Raw genomic sequence first — 17,113 nt, 5'->3', positions numbered from 1 at the left:
CTTCTCTTTGGGATCCCATCCAGGGAGTCCATTCCTCATTTTTAAGACCTCAAATCAGACACATTTTTCTACATTTCTATGCCTTGCCTCAAAGAGGTGTTTGATAAGTCTTTTCAAAATGATAAAGTCCTGAGGATGGTGGGAAGATGGTCTAGGAACTCCCACAAGCTAGAATCCTATTTATTCCAGTTTCTTATCAACACATTTTTAAACACTAACATGGCATTGATGACTCATATACAATCCTCTATAATCCCATCTTCTGTTTATGTTGTCTTTGCCTGTAACCAGGTCTTTATCATCACTTCTGTGCAGTTTGTTTCCTCCCTTTTACTTGTCCTGATTAAATTTTTATTCTCATTATTTCGGCCTATTTTTCAAGGTCATTGAAAGTTGTAATTATCTACTCCAAGTGGCTAAGCTTCCCACTCAATTTGGTGCCACTGGTAATTTAATGAGCTCCTCCCAAATTCATCTGCCATTAAAGATGTTATTAAATAGTTCTGATCCAGGGTGATCTCTTTGAAAACAACATTCATGCCCTCCAGGCTGATATTGCATTGTCGATAACTGACTCTTCTTGAATATTTTTTCTAACATGTTTGTGCTCTTATCTAGTTGCAAAACAACTTAAATAATAGTTAATAAAATAACATATGTCTGTGTAGTATTATACTTTATAGGATCCTCCCCACCCCCCGCCACCAGATTACTTAATTTGATGCTTAAATAACTCTACAAGATGGGAAGAAGAAGGGTTATCTTCTTAACCTATTCAAAGGCTTGAGAAACTTCTAAGGCACCTATTTCAAAGGCTTGGAAACTGAGGTTCAGGTTAGTGACAAGTTCTCTCAACTAGCAATTAGTAGAACAAGCTCTTTAATGCATATTTTCTGACTTCAAAGCTGATGTCCTTCCTACCTACCATGATGAACCACTCTGGTTATATATTAATATGTGGCTTAATATGTGAAGAACCTTGATTACAAAGTTCTCATAATTCTATCCCAATGTTGATCTTCCCATTCTTTTAATACCTAAGGCATAATTGGTCTGTACAACACTATTCAATGCAATATGTACTCCTATGGGACCCAGAACCACAAAGGTTGTAAAAAAAAATATAGGGTGCTATCTAGCACCTAGTTAGTGGTATTTTGAATTTTTCTGTTTATTGCTTTAAGAAACATGGCTCACTCCTTGAGGACAGATTCTATGTAGTGTGCATATGCATCCTCAGCCATATCTAGCAAGTTCTGGGCAAATGGTATGAATTTTTCAAATCCTTGTAGGCTTACTTTGCTGGCTGAACTCCATATTAACTGAATCGCTACTATGTGTCCAGTGTCGTACTAGGTATATTGCAGGATGCATGACTTTGTCTCTTGCAAAAGGGAACATTCATGAACAAGGCATATTGGGTGGATACTCAGGACACCCCTTGACTAGACTAGACTCTTGACCCTCGACTGAAGTCCAGGCTTTGAGCTGAGGAAGAGGAGGAGATAAGCCTGGAAAGGTTACGTTGTTCTATATTATAGAAAACCTTGAAATCAAGCAAAAGAGGCCAGACAATGGACTTAAAATAGCAGTTTTGTGGATTCAGAAATGCAACCCAACCTCACTATTCTAAGATCTCTGAAGAATTTTTGCTTCCATAGGGAAATAGTATTTTGCTTAAGTGTAAGAACAACAAAGCATATGCATCTCTTGGCTTTCCTATTGCTAGAGATAATGGTCAGAACAGCATTTTACTGTTCTGAAGCCGAAGACTAGTCAAAGACTCTGGAGGGTGAAACCTGAACATAATTTTATTGTAAAAATAATTTATAACTATATCGCAAATGTATCTCCAAATATTAACCTACAGCATGAGTGCAGGTTCCAACTGAGGAGAGTGCAAACCTCCAAGCTGATGAGCCATTAGGGTACTGGAGTCGGGGCCTGGGGGTAGAGTGTGAAACTGGTCGACTGGACCGGAAGATTTCCGGTTTCCTAAGCTGTAAGGAGCTCTTGGATTCTTTGGCGCCTCCTCCATCCTCCTAAGCCGCAAATACAACCACTTTTGATACTTACTAATGCTTTCTTTGAAGTGTCTCTTGATCCTGTCTCATTCTTCCTGTCCATGATGCCGTGAGGCATAGGCACAATTCCCTGTGCTGGATTATTATTCTCTGCAACTCTGCCTTCTCCAGAAAGTCCTTCCCTGGACCCATGGACCATCTTCTCAAGGGAATGCCTAAGTGGGATTTCTTGCTTTCCTCAAAACTCCCTTTTTTTTTTTGGCTGCACCCTGCGGCATGCGTGATCTTAGTTCCCCGACCAGGGATCCACCCCGTGCCCCCTGCAATGGAAGCGCACAGTCCTACCTATTGGACTGCCAGGGAAGTCCCCTCAAAACTCCTTGCTGGGACACTTAGGTACTCATCTAAGAAAAAAAACAAAAAGGGAAGGGAGTAGAGTCCTTTCATACATAATTCCATATAGAATTAAAATCCAAATGTGTGTGGCAAAAGAATAAATAGTTTAGAAGGTGATTCAGGAGAACATCTCCATTAAACGGAGGGTTACCAAGGGTTTTTTAGACAAACACAGGAAACACTGACAACAAAGAAAGAGATAGATAGCTCTGACTAATTTAACATTAGAAATTTATGTTAATTAAGATTAAAATTAAGTTTTATCCAAAGACACAAAATAAAAAATGAAAAGACAGCCTTCAGAATAGAAGAGAGCATTTGCAACACGTAATCAACAAAACTGTAGCGTCCAGGAATATTTAAAGAACTCCTACAATCCTACAAAACAATATGAAAAAACACACAACCCAAGAGAAAATAAACAGGCTAAAGAACAGAAACTTGGGGGACTTCCCTGGTGGCCCAATGCAGGGGGTGCAGGTTCGATCCCTGGATCCCTGGCAGGGGAACTAAGATCCCACATGCCTGGGGGAAACTAAACCCAACTAGAGAGAAGCCACAATGAACATCCAGCACAGCCTGTATATATATATATGTGTATATATATATATACATACATATATATATATAAATATATATAAATGAACAGGCACTTTACAAGAGAAGAAGAAGAAGAAAACCTCCTCGATGAATTTTGATTTTCTGCATCTCAAATCCCAAATTCATCCTTCAAGTTCCTTCCCAAGATTTCCCCTCTAAAGCCTTACTTACAACCACTTTCCTGAGACCTCCAGTATACCCAAACTTATTGTCACTCAGGGAAACCTTGTCTTTTCCTCCCTTCACTCTTTTAAAAGCTGATACACAAGCTGCAGCTCCTGGAATACCTCTCTGGTTGCAACCACAGATACACGCTAAATCTCCCCTGGTCCGAGGGAGGACCTACATTCATTCATTTCTTGTAAAATCCCTTGTGATCCTTGTATTCTTCCTTTACATCATTTTTTTCCCTTTCTCTGTTCTCTTCCTTTCCCTCGACCAGACATCTAAGCTCTTTGAGGTCAGACAGCATGTCTTCCTTCCTTTAAAATCAGCACATTTTAGGATGTACTTTTGCATAGAGTGGTTACTTTTGATTGATGATAGTGAAAAAAGAATGTCTTTTCTGGATATTTTCTTGGTGTCAATGAGGTCAACATAATAGCATCTGTAATCACTCTGAAGTTTTGCCCGTCAGCTCATTTGGTTTGAGAAAATGTTTTCCTAAAATAAAAGTAATTTCTTTCTCATTTTTTCCATAGTGAATGTCATCCCCATCCATCTCCACTTTCCCTTCTCACGTCAAAGGATCCACGCAATGCTGCGATCCCCTCTCCTTAGTATTTCCTGGGTCTATCTTAGATCTCAGATCCCATGTCCTGTGCATCCCATGGCCACTGCCTGGGTTTGGGTCCCCGTGATTCCACCTGGAACTTTTAGTACAGTCTTGCTTGATGCTGAGCTGTCCTTCACACGGCTGTGGGAATGAGTTCTCACAAAGCCCAGTTGGAAAGGCTTTCCTTCCAGGATCAAGCATAAACTTCTCCAGGGAGGCAGCAGCACAGTGTCCAGGTGTGTGCACAGCCCAGGGCTTGAATCCTGACCATGACATTCACCCTTGAGTGGGAATTGGAAGAAAAGAAGACAAAGGATGAATGTGAAAAACCTCCAATGAAATAACCACTCAAGGACCGCGAGAGAGGAAGAATAATCAACAATGGCTTTGGGCTTTTGAGTTTGAAAATGGTATGAATGTTGAGACAACAACGGGAAATTTCTAGTAATGAGTGGACAAATTGTTCTACTTGCTCAGTGAATATTCATCTGGTACATTTGATCCTTAGAATATTCCTACTAAATCGATAGCATTTTATAGACTGTGTTAATGTTATTTTGGGCAAATTACCCAAACTGTGCCTCAGTTTCCTCATCGATAAAATGTGGATGATAGCACTTGTTCCATAGGGTTATGACAGGCATTAAGTAAGATGAGAAGTTAAAATCTTAGAACGGCACCTGGCACAGAGTTTGGGCTCGGAAAATGTCAGCTATTATGATGACCATTGGTGGTGGCCTACAAAATGTTTGACCATTCGGATCCCCTCTCCCATCACGCCCATTTAATCACACTCCTTACATTTACTCTCTCGCCAGAGATGTTCTCATTGTTCCATTTCTGCAAATAAAAAGTAAGCACCCTTCTCATTCTTCAGAACCTGTTCTCAATTCCCCCTCATATTTCCTTGTTACTCCAGGCAGTGTGAATGGTTCCCACTTCCAGGGTCCCCCAAGATTTTAATACCATTTCTGGAGCACCTGTAATATTGTAATAATATAATTAGGCTAGTATATGTTATGGTATTTAACACAAGGAATTTTTAAATTAATTTTTACTTGAGTATGTTTGCTTTACAATGTTGTGTTTGTTTCTGCTGCACAGCAAAGTGAATCAGTTTTATGTATACATATACCCCCTGTTTTTTGGATTTCCTTCCCATTTAGGTCACCACAGAGCATTGAGTAGAGTTCCTTGTGCTACACAGTAGGTTCTCATTAGTTACCTATTTTATACATAGTAGTGTATATATGTCATTCCCAGTCTCCTAATTCATCCCACTCTCCCCTTCCCCCTTGGTATCCATACATTTGTTCTCTATGTCTGTGTCTCTATTTCTGCTTGGCAAATAAGATCATCTATACCATTTTTCTAGATTCCACATATATGTGTTAATACACATCATTTGTTTTTCTCTTTCTGACTTACTTCACTCTGTATGGCAGTCTCTAGGTCCATCCACATCTCTACAAATGACTCAGTTTCGTTCCTTTTTATGGCTGAGTAATATTCCATTATATATATGTACCACATCTTCATCAACACATGGAATTTCTTGATTGCAGGGAAAATGCCTGTTAGAAAATAGGGCTTATTGTTATTTTCTGACTATAAAAGCTATTCATTGTAAAAAATTGGGGGGAAAAGCTAAAAATTGAAAAAAGTATCAACTGTAACGTGATCACCTAAAGAAAACCCCAGTTTATAGTTGATGTGTTTGCCTGGGGTATCTTAAAGCATTTTGAAAGCTACACTGGGGTTGTCTCACATTTACTGTTTTGATTTCTGTGTTTTTCTTGCTTTAACTTTTTTGCCTTATCATTTAAGGGCCTATCTCTTAATTATTTTGAGGTAGCCACACTACCAATCATAAAATCTCATGTGTTTTCCTTTTCTCATCCTTATCCCTTCTTTCCCTCATTTAAAGAGGGACTCAAAGAGGCTATATTAAATAAACGTGTGTTTCATGAATTACAGTTTATTTAATCTCTACAGCGTTAAATGTTATGCTTTCTTTTCTAAGAGATGAAACAGCTCCTTTTCTTCACCTCACTGATATTTCAAATTTTACCTTGTTATCATTCATGGGTTTTGTATCAAAGGTTCGAAAATACTTAGGTTGTGAAAAATTAAGTTGGGGTGGTGATGTCTCCATGTGCTTATTTCCTGTCATCCTTCTTTGTCGTTAAAAAATAGAGTATTATAGAGATGGGAGAGAAAGTAGTACATTTGTTCTTAGGCACAGGACAAATTGATGCCTGGAACTTGCCCTCATATAGCTGATTCACTTTGTTATACAGCAGAAACTAACATAACACCATAAAGAAATTACACTCCAATAAAGATGTAAAAGAAAAAAAGTTTAAAAAAAGCAACCATAAAATGGCTGCGTTTAATGTTAACTATGTCCCAGTAGAGTTGAATTCAAAGAGAATCTTACATTTAAAAATTTCCTTTAACTTTAGCTCTGCTTGGGAATTCAGCTATATCTCCGAGTTGTGCTCTGGTAAACATTCCCCCATTCTTCCTTCCAGATGAAAAGAAATGAGCACCAAGTTTTTGTTTGTTTTTTTAATATTCATGAAAGTAAGGGTACAATTCTTGCTTCCTTCTAACAAGTTTGTTTCTAGGCTTCTGGTTAGTGAAAGGCAGATCTGGAGGACACAAGACAAATCATGGAGGCAGGTATCAGAAAGCACCCTTTAGAGAGAGAAAAAAAACATTTTCCAGCTTTTCAAGGCCTTGAAAACACTAGATCTTGCATAATAACGTCAGAGAAATAATATTATTGTTAATAAATTATGGGGTATCTTTTTTTTTGGTCTATATGTGTTTTAGCAACCCACAGGCATTGGTTGCATTATTTGGGAGTCTTTCGCTTTTGGCTAGTGGAATGGTAAAAAGATTTATTCAACATTTTCTAATTTCCAAGTGTCACAGCTGAGGTGAACTGTGAAAAACTGCAAATATAACAGCTTCTGAAGGAGTATCCTTTTGCGTAGGATCTGCTAAGTTAGAGAAGCCTCATGGGGCCAAGACAATTATCCACACTTACCTGAAGTTTGGCGCTGTCATGAATGGTAGGCACAGGGCCATTATGTGAAGATATGTTTCCCCCTCAATCAACGTGGGGACAACAGGGTGGAATAAAGATGGAACAGGCTCCCTGTGGCTCTCTGAGTCACCTAAGCATAGTCCTTACATGATTATTTAATGCAGAGATGTTGTTCATGCTGCTTGGTGAAGGATTTCAACGTTTTTACCATCAAGTTGCTCTTCAAATATTTGTTAAGTTTTTTAGAAAAATAAGCTCTGTTCTGAAAATGGACTAGTGCCTCAGTGTGAGAATAGCTCATTTCACGGGCAGAAGGAAAGAAGCAGACATGTGTGGGTCTATAAAAGAATGAATTCTATTTTAAGCATCTCTCCTTGTTCAAGGAGGATTTCTCCATTAAAACCAAACAGGGCGGGCTTCCCTAGTGGCGCAGTGGTTGAGAGTCCGCCTGCCGATGTGGGAGACACGGGTTCGTGCCCCGGCATGGGAGGATCCCACGTGCCGTGGAGCGGCTGGGCCCGTGAGCCACGGCCGCTGAGCCTGCGCGTCCGGAGCCTGTGCTCCGCAACGGGAGAGGCCACAACAGTGAGAGGCCCGCGAACCGCAAACAAACAAACAGAAAAACCAAACAGGGCAAGTGTTGGAACTTAAGACTTACATGCACTAATTACAAAAGGAGGTGAAACACAGTAAAATTTAACCAGTGTTTGTCTGTTACGGACCAAATTGAATTAGTTTATTTGAAGAAAATACTTTTATAGAGATTTTACTAAATGACTCCTAATTCTTTGCCAAAAGGATGCACCTAGAGAAATTTGAAAAAGACGAGAAGAAATATAAACAAATGATAAATTCAGGGCAAAACCTTTTCTCTAGACGCCTTGTTTTGCTGTGACTGTGTTTCATTTCTTTTTCCTGCACTTTTAAGAGAAGAGTGTTTGGCAGTGAGTTAGAGGGTTATACACCTCTTCAGGGAGAACCAGGCAAAGGAATTATGATGTGTGCCATATTGTAAAGGAAACATTTGCTTAGAAACTTGTAGCTGACGTTTTTATGCAAGATCTAGTGTTTTCAAGGCCTCGAAAAGCTGGAAGGTGTTTTCAGAGTGTGAGGAGGAACTCACATTAAAGTGGACCGTACTTACCGGTCTCTGATGAAAAATGGCATGTCTTGGTTCTTCCTCCCACCAGCTGCTGGTTGACCATGAGCATCATATGCTGAACATTGTTGCAGAGCTGGATGCTCCCTGAGCGTACTGTGGTGTTTGGACACATATGTCCAAGCCAAAAGGTTTTCTCCTTTTTCTAGAATTTCTATAAAAAGTTTCTGATAGTATTTTAATAAAATATGAAGAAATGGTTAAGTTCTTAGAGAGTTCTGTTTTAATTTCATTAGCGCATCAATTGAAATATTTAAAAATTTTGTGTTCTTTCTTGTTCATGAAAGCATCATATTTTTCTTGACAAGTCCAATGCTTCAGGTAAGGACCTTTGTAAAACTGTCTTCATGTGTTCCACTACCAGCTTTTGCCCCTGCCTGCCAGCAAACGGTTCTCTGGGTAAATATGACTCTCTTTGCTTCTGCTCACCCCGGCTTTTCAGAGGTGTACAAGCAAAGGACGCAGAGCTGGGGGCCCTCAGCTGGGGCTCATTCCTGCTCGTTTGAAGGGTGTATTTTGATGTCGGGATCCAGCATCTATGGAGTTGGAGACAAAGTGGAAAACCTCACATGCTCCACAAACTGTTTAAAATTTTTATGAATATATAAGATTTAAAAGACTCAGTATAGCACAGATCCCGACATAATCAGTAATGGACATTAATGAAATGAACAAATAAATATTATAAAGTAAGTTTTCATTTCATTTAAGATTTTTTTTTAAGATCCCCCATTTTCTTGTCACCAGTCATCAAGTGCTCTAGGGGATAACAGATCCTTCATTGAATGTTAACTCAACAAAAGCAGGGATTATTTTCTATTATGCTGAAACAGACATCCCTGGAAAATTATTTAGAAAACATATACCTAGGCTTTAACCCAAACTGTTGAGTAAGAATTTCCAGGGTTGGTTAAGTAGACTTCTGTGTTTTTTATAAACACTCTAGTTGCTTCTTCTTTTTTTTTTTTAATCTTTATTGGAGTATAATTGCTTTACAATGGTGTGTTAGTTTCTGCTTTATAACAAAGTGAATCAGTTATACATATACATATGTCCCCATATCTCTTCCCTCTTGCATCTCCCTCCCTCCCACCCTCCCTATCCCACCCCTCCAGGCAGTCACAAAGCAACGAGCTGATCTCCCTGTGCTATGCCGCTACTTCCCACTAGCTATCTACCTTACATTTGGTAGTGTATATATGTCCATGCCTCTCTCTCGCTTTGTCACAGCTTACCCTTCCCCCTCCCCATATCCTCAAGTCCATTCTCTAGTAGGTCTGTGTCTTTATTCCTGTCTTACCCCTAAGTTATTCATGACATTTTTTTCTTAAATTCCATATACATGTGTGAGCATACGGTATTTGTCTTTCTCTTTCTGACTTACTTCACTCTGTATGACACACTCTAGGTCTATCCACCTCATTACAAATAGCTCAATTTCGTTTCTTTTTATGCCTGAGTAATATTCCATTGTATATATGTGCCACATCTTCTTTATCCATTCATCCAATGATGGACACTTAGGTTGTTTCCATCTCAGGGCTATTGTAAATAGAGCTGCAATGAACATTGTGGTACATGACTCTTTTTGAATTATGGTTTTCTCAGGGTATATGCCCAGTAGTGGGATTGCTGGCTCATATGGTATTTCTATTTGTAGTTTTTTAAGGAACCTCCATACTGTTCTCCACAGTGGCTGTATCAATTTACATTTCCACCAACAGTGCAGGAGGGTTCCCTTTTCTCCACACCCTCTCCAGCATTTATTGTTTCTAGATTTTTTGATGATGGCCATTCTGACTGGTGTGAGATGATATCTCATTGTAGTTTTGATTTGCATTTCTCTAATGATTAATGATGTTGAGCATTATTTCAGGTGTTTGTTGGCAGACTGTATATCTTCTTTGGAGAAATGTCTATTTAGGTCTTCTGCCCATTTTTGGATTGGGTGGTTTGTTTTTTCGTTATTGAGCTGCATGAGCTCCTTGTAAATTTTGGAGATTAATCCTTTGTCAGTTGCTTCATTTGCAAATATTTTCTCCCATTCTGAGGGTTGTCTTTTGGTCTTGTTTATGGTTTCCTTTGCTGTGCAAAAGCTTTGAAGTTTCATTAGGTCCCATTTGTTTATTTTTGTTTTTATTTCCATTTCCCTAGGAGGTGGGTCAAAAAGGATCTTGCTGTGATTTATGTCATAGAGTGTTCTGCCTATGTTTTCCTCTAAGAGTTTGATAGTTTCTGGCCTTACATTTAGGTCTTTAATCCATTTTGAGCTTATTTTTGTGTATGGTGTTAGGGAGTGATCTAATCTCATACTTTTACATGTACCTGTCCAGTTTTCCCAGCACCACTTATTGAAGAGGCTGTCCTTTCTCCACTGTACATTCCTGCCTCCTTTATCAAAGATAAGGTGACCATATGTGTGTGGGTTTATCGCTGGGCTTTCTTTCCTGTTCCATTGATCTATCTTTCTGTTTTTGTGCCAGTACCATACTGTCTTGATTACTGTAGCTTTGTAGTATAGTCTGAAGTCAGGGAGCCTGATTCCTCCAGCTCCATTTTTCTTTCTCAAGATTGCTTTGGCTATTCAGGGCTTTTTGTGTTTCCATACAAATTGTGAAAGTTTTTGTTCTAGTTCTGTAAAAGATGCCAGTCGTAGTTTGATAGGGATTGCATTGAATCTGTAGATTGCTTTGGGTAGTAGAGTCATTTTCACAATGTTGATTCTTCCAATCCAAGAACATGGTATATCTCTCCATCTATTTGTATCATCTTTAATTTCTTTCATCAGTGTCTTATAACTTTCTGCATACAGGTCTTTTGTCTCCTTAGGTAGGTTTATTCCTAGATATTTTATTCTTTTTGTTGCAGTGGTAAATGGGAGTGTTTTCTTGATTTCACTTTCAGATTTTTCATCATTAGTATATAGGAATGCCAGAGATTTCTGTGCATTAATTTTGTATCCTGCTACTTTACCAAATTCATTGATTAGCTCTAGTAGTTTTCTGGTAGCATCTTTAGGATTCTCTATGTATAGTATCATGTCATCTGCAGAAAGTGACAGCTTTACTTCTTCTTTTCCGGTTTGGATTCCTTTTATTTCCTTTTCTTCGCTGATTGCTGTGGCTAAAACTTCCAAAACTATGTTGAATAAGAGTGGTGAGAGTGGGCAACCTTGTCTTTTTCCTGATCTTAGTGGAAATGCTTTCAATTTTTCACCATCGAGGATGATGTTGGCTGTGGGTTTGTCATATATGGCCTTTATTATGCTGAGGAAAGTTCCCTCTATGCCTACTTTCTGCAGGGTTTTTATCATAAATGGGTGCTGAATTTTGTTGGAAGCTTTCTCTGCATCTATTGAGATGATCATATGGTTTTTCTCCTTCAAGTTGTTAATATGGTGTATCACATTGATTGATTTGCGTATATTAAAAAAACCTTGCATTCCTGGAATAAACCCCACTTGCTCATGATGTATGATCGCTTTAGTGTGCTGTTGGATTCTGTTTGCTAGTATTTTGTTGAGGATTTTTGCATCTATGTTCATCAATGATATTGGCCTATAGTTTTCTTTCTTTGTGACATCCTTGTCTGGTTTTGGTATCAGGGTGATGGTGGCCTCGTAGAATGAGTTTGGGAGTGTTCCTCCCTCTGCTATATTCTGGAAGAGTTTGAGAAGGATAGGTGTTAGCTCTTCTCTAAATGTTTGATAGAATTCTCCTGTGAAGCCATCTGGGCCTGGGCTTTTGTTTGTTGGAAGAATTTTAATCACAGTTTCAATTTCAGTGCTTGTGATTGGTCTGTTCATATTTTCTATTTCTTCCTGATTCAGTCTTGGCAGGTTGTACATTTCTAAGAATTTGTCCATTTCTTCCAGGTTGTCCATTTTATTGGCATATAGTTGCTTGTAGTAATCTCTCATGATCCTTTGTATTTTTGCAGTGTCAGTTGTTACTTCTCCTTTTTCATTTCTAATTCTATTGATATGAGTCTTCTCCCATTTTTTCTTGATGAGTCTGGCTAATGGTTTATCAATTTTGTTTATCTTCTCAAAGAACAAGCTTTTAGTTTTATTGATCTTTGCTATCGTTTCCTTCATTTCTTTTTCATTAATTTGTGATCTGATTTTTATGAATTCTTTCCTTCTGCTAACTTTGGGGTTTTTTTATTCTTCTTTCTCTAATTGCTTTAGGTGTAAGGTTATGTTGTTTATTCGAGATGTTTCCTGTTTCTTAAGGTAGGATTGTATTGCTATAAACTTCCCTCTTAGAACTGCTTTTGCTGCATCCATAGATTTTGGGTGGTCGTGTCTCCATTGTCATTGGTTTCTAGGTATTTTCTTTATTTCCTCCTTGATTTCTTCAGTGATCACTTCGTTATTAAGTAGTGTATTGTTTAGCCTCCATGTGTTTGTATGTTTTACAGATCTTTTCCTGTAATTGACATCTAGTCTCATAGTGTTGTGGTCAGAAAAGATACTTGATACAATTTCAATTTTCTTAAATTTACCAAGGCTTGATTTGTGACCCAAGATATGATCTGTCCTGGAGAATGTTCCATGAGCACTTGAGAAGAATATGTATTCTGTTGTTTTTCGATGGAATGTCCTATAAATATCAATTAAGTCCATCTTGTTTAATGTATCATTTAGAGCTTGTGTTTCCTTATTTATTTTCATTTTGGATGATCTGTCCATGGGTGAAATTGGGGTGTTAAAGTCCCCTACTATGAATGTGTTACTGTAGATTTCCCCTTTTATGGCTGTTAGCATTTGCCTTATGTATTGAGGTGCTCCTATGTTGGGTGCATAAATATTTACAATTATTATATCTTCTTCTTGGATCGATCCCTTGATCATTATGTAGTGTCCTTCTTTGTCTCTTCTAATAGTCTTTATTTTAAAGTCCATTTTGTCTGATATAAGTACTGCTACTCCAGCTTTCTTTTGGTTTTCATTTGCATGAAATATCTTTTTCCATCCCCTCACTTTCAGTCTGTATGTGTCTCTAGGTCTGAAGTGGGTCCCTTCTAGATAGCAAATATATGGGTCTTGTTTTTGTATCCATTCAGCCAATCTGTGTCTTTTGGTGGGAGCATTTAGTCCATTTACATTTAAGGTAATTATCGATATGTATGTTCCCATTCCCATTTTCTTAATTGTTTTGGGTTCGTTATTGTAGGTCTTTTCCTTCTCTTGTGTTTCTTGCCTAGAGAAGTTCCTTTAGCAGTTGTTGTAAAGCTGGTTTGGTGGTGCTGAACTCTCTCAGCTTTTGCTTGTCTGTAAAGGTTTTAATTTCTCCATCAAATCTGAATGAGATCCTTGCTGGGTAGAGTAATCTTGGTTGCAGGTTTTTCCATTTCATCACTTTACATATGTCCTGCCAGTCCCTTTTGGCTTGCAGAGTTTCTACTGAAAGATCAGCTGTTAACCTTATGGGGATTCCCTTGTGTGTTATTTGTTGTTTTTCCCTTGCTGCTTTTAATATGTTTTCTTTGTATTTAATTTTTGACAGTTTGATTAATATGTGTCTTGGCATATTTCTCCTTGGATTTATCCTCTATGGGACTCTCTGTGCTTCCTGGACTTGATTAACTATTTCCTTTCCCATATTAGGGAAGTTTTCAACTATAATCTCTTCAAATATTTTCTCAGTCCCTTTCTTTGTCTCTTCTTCTTCTGGAACCCCTATAATTCGAATGTTGGTGCGTTGGATGTTGTCCCAGAGGTCTCTGAGACTGTCCTCAGTTCTTTTCATTCTTTTTTCTTTATTCTGCTCTGCAGTAGTTATTTCCACTATTTTATCTTCCAGGTCACTTATCCGTTCTTCTGCCTCAGTTATTCTGCTATTGATCCCATCTAGAGTATTTTTCATTTAATTTATTGCGTTGTTCATCATTGTTTGTTTCATCTTTAGTTCTTCTATGTCCTTGTTAAACGTTTCTTGCATTTTGTCTATTCTATTTCCAAGATTCTGGATCATCTTTACTATCATTATTCTGAATTCTCTTTCAGGTAGACTGCCTATTTCCTCTTCACTTGTTAGGTTTGGTGGGTTTTTATCTTGCTCCTTCATCTGCTGTGTGTTTTTCTGTCTTCTCATTTTGCTTATCTTACTGTGTTTGGGGTCTCCTTTTTGCAGGCTGCAGGTTCGTAGTTCCTGTTATTTTTGTTGTCTGTCCCCAGTGGCTAAGGTTGGTTCAGTGGGTTGTGTAGGCTTCCTGGTGGAGGGGACTAGTGCCTGTGTTCTGGTGGATGAGGCTGGATCTTGTCTTTCTGGTGGGCAGGTCCATGTCTGGTGGTGTGTTTTGGGGTGTCTGTGGACTTTTTATGATTTTAGGCAGCCTTTCTGCTAATGGGTGGGGTTGTGTTCCTGTCTTGCTAGTTGTTTGGCATAGGATGTCCAGCACTGTAGCTTGCTGGTCGTTGAGTGAAGCTGGGTGCTGGTGTTGAGATGGAGATCTCTGGGAGATTTTCACCGTTTGATATTATGTGGAGCTGGGAGGTCTCTTGTGGACCAGTGTCCTGAAGTTGGCTCTCCCACCTCAGAGGCACAGCACTGACTCCTGGCTGCAGCACCAAGAGCCTCTCATCCACTCGGCTCAGAATTAGGGAGATGAAGTAGAAAGAAAGAATTAGTAGAAGTATAAAGAAAGAAAGAAAGAAAGAAAGATAGAAAGAAAGAAAGGAGGGAGGGAGGGAGGGAGGAAGGAAGGAAAGAGGGAAGGAAAAAAAGAAAGAAAGAAGATAAAGTGAAATAAAATAAAGTAAGATAAAATATAATAAAGTTATTAAAATAGAAAAGTAATTTTTAAGAGAAAAAAAGAAAAAAATTAGAAAAAACCACAAAACGGACGGATAGAACCCTAGGACAAATGGTGGAAGCAAAGCTATACAGACAAAATCTCACACAGAAGCATACACATACACACTCACAAAAAGAGGAAAGGGGAAAAAATCTTAAATCTTGCTCTCCAAGTCCACCTCCTCAATTTGGGATGATTGGTTGTCTATTCATGTATTCCACAGATGCAGGGTACATCAACTTGATTGTGGAGCTTTAATTCGCTGTTTCTGAGGCTGCTGGGAGAGATTTCCTTCTCTTCTTTGTTCTCACAGCTCCCAGGGGCTCAGCTTTGGATTTGGCCCCGCCTCTGCGTGTAGGTCGCCGGAGGGCGTCTGTTCTTCGCTCAGACAGGGCGGGGTTAAAGGAGCCGCTGATTCCGGGGCTCTGGCTCACTCAGGCCGCGGTGGGCGGGGAGGGCGGGGCACGGAGTGCGGGGCGGGCCTTCCGCGGCAGAGGCCGGCGTGACGTTGCACCAGCCTGAGGCGCGCCGTGCGTTCTTCCGGGGGAGTTGTCTGGCAGTGGCGGGCTGCACAGGCTCCCCAAAAGTGGGGTGTGGATAGTGACCTGTGCTCGCACACAGGCTTCTTGGTGGCGGCAGCAGCAGCCTTAGCGTCTCATGCCCGTCTCTGGGGTCCGCGCTTTTAGCCGCGGCTCACGCCCGTCTCTGGAGCTCCTTTAAGCGGCGCTGTTAATCTCCTCTCCTCGAGCACCAGGAAACAAAGAGGGAAGAAAAAGTCTCTTGCCTCTTCGGCAGCTCCAGACTTTTCCCCGGACTCCCTCCCGGCCAGCCGTGGTGCACTAAGCCCTTCAGGCTGTGTTCACGCCGCCAACCCCAGTCCTCTCCCGGCGCTCCGACGGAAGCCCGAGCCTCAGCTCGCAGCCCCGCCCGCCCCGGTGAGTGAGGAGACAAGCCTCTCGGCTGGTGAGTGCCGGTGGGCCCTGATCCTCTGTGCGGGAATCTCTCTGCTTTGCCCTCCACACCCCTGTTGCTGTGCTCTCCTCCGCAGCGCTGAAGTTTTCCCCCTCCGCCACCCACAGTCTCCGCCCGCGAAGGGGCTTCCTAGTGTGTGGAAACGTTTCCTCCCTCACAGCTCCCTCCCACTGGTGCAGGTGCCGTCCCTATCCTTTTGTCTCAGTTTATTCTTGTTTCTTTTGCCCTACCCAGGTACGTGGGGGGTTTCTTGCCTTTTGGGAGGTCTGAGGTCTTCTGCCAGCGTTCAGTAGGTGTTCTGTAGGAGTTGTTCCACGTGTAGATATATTTCTGGTGTATCTGTGAGGAGGAAGGTGATCTCCTCGTCTTACTCTTCCGCCATCCTCCCCAGCAATTCCCTAGTTGCTTCTTATGTTGAGGTATATTTGGGAAACCCCGAACAATACAAAGCATAACAGACCAAGCTCGGAAGAATTCCAGTGTTTCAGGGGGTGGGGAGGAGAGAGGGACAGGGATGTGGATACCAGAAGGAAGATGGGAGAACACAGGGAACATCAAAAACATGCTCTCAATCCCTCTGCTCCATACCTATGAAACAGTCCCACTAAACCACTGCGCCACCAGGGAAGCCCTATATTTTCTCATTTTATATTACTTCTGAAGACATCAGTATCTTTATTCAATATGGATTTGCACACACAAGACTTTCCCATACATTTCACCAAAACATAAGGCAGTCGGCAGTCAGAATTACTTTTGCTCTTTCTGTGTTTAAAATATTGTTTCTCTAGACTAAAACAGTGCCTTCTGAGCTAAATAAGTATATTTTGACCAATTATAGAAGCTGGAGATAAAAACCCTGACCTCATAAATGGAAGCAGCCCTAGAACTCTTTCTGCTGCTATGGCTTCTGACCATTAGAATGTGAGCCTTTACAGCCATAAACAGCAAGTACAATGAGGTTGTGAAGATCGCATATGAGGTGTGACATTCTTTTCTGTGAATTTCATAATTACCATTTTGATTTTTATTGTGGTTTACTTCATTTGCTACAGTGCTATTGGGAGAACCAAAAGGGTCTGATTTAAAGCTCTTGCTTCTAGCTAAGCCCAGGCTACTGAGAGGGAGAAGGGGCTGCAACTCTGCATTTTAATGTCACAGCCTGCAGCCTAAATTCCAATCAGATTATATTCATCAAGATCAAAAGGAATATGTGTAGTTATTTGTTTGCAGATTTAAAGTTCAAGGAAAGAATTAAATAATATGAACGTATACACTGAACTGGCCGTCTCTCCATGAGTGTTTGAAATTGGTTGAGTTTATTCTATAAG

At 40.1% G+C, this 17,113-nt stretch overlaps 1 long non-coding RNA gene across 1 annotated transcript in view; it reads left to right on the top strand.

Moving 5' to 3' along the window:
- Nucleotides 1-14,808, top strand: part of LOC309964209 — a 377,990-nt gene extending 363,182 nt beyond the window's left edge. Inside the window, exon 2 of the long non-coding RNA XR_014326336.1 lies at nucleotides 14,673-14,808. This is a non-coding gene — a long non-coding RNA (uncharacterized lncRNA). The remainder of the gene's footprint in view (nucleotides 1-14,672) is intronic.
- Nucleotides 14,809-17,113: the final 2,305 nt, after the last annotated feature.

Source organism: Leucopleurus acutus (genome assembly GCF_964270905.1).
Source record: "Leucopleurus acutus genome assembly, chromosome: 7".
Lineage (NCBI taxonomy): Eukaryota > Metazoa > Chordata > Mammalia > Artiodactyla > Delphinidae > Leucopleurus > Leucopleurus acutus.
Note: the sequence above shows the minus strand (reverse complement) of the source record. Positions and strands in the feature narration are given on the sequence as shown.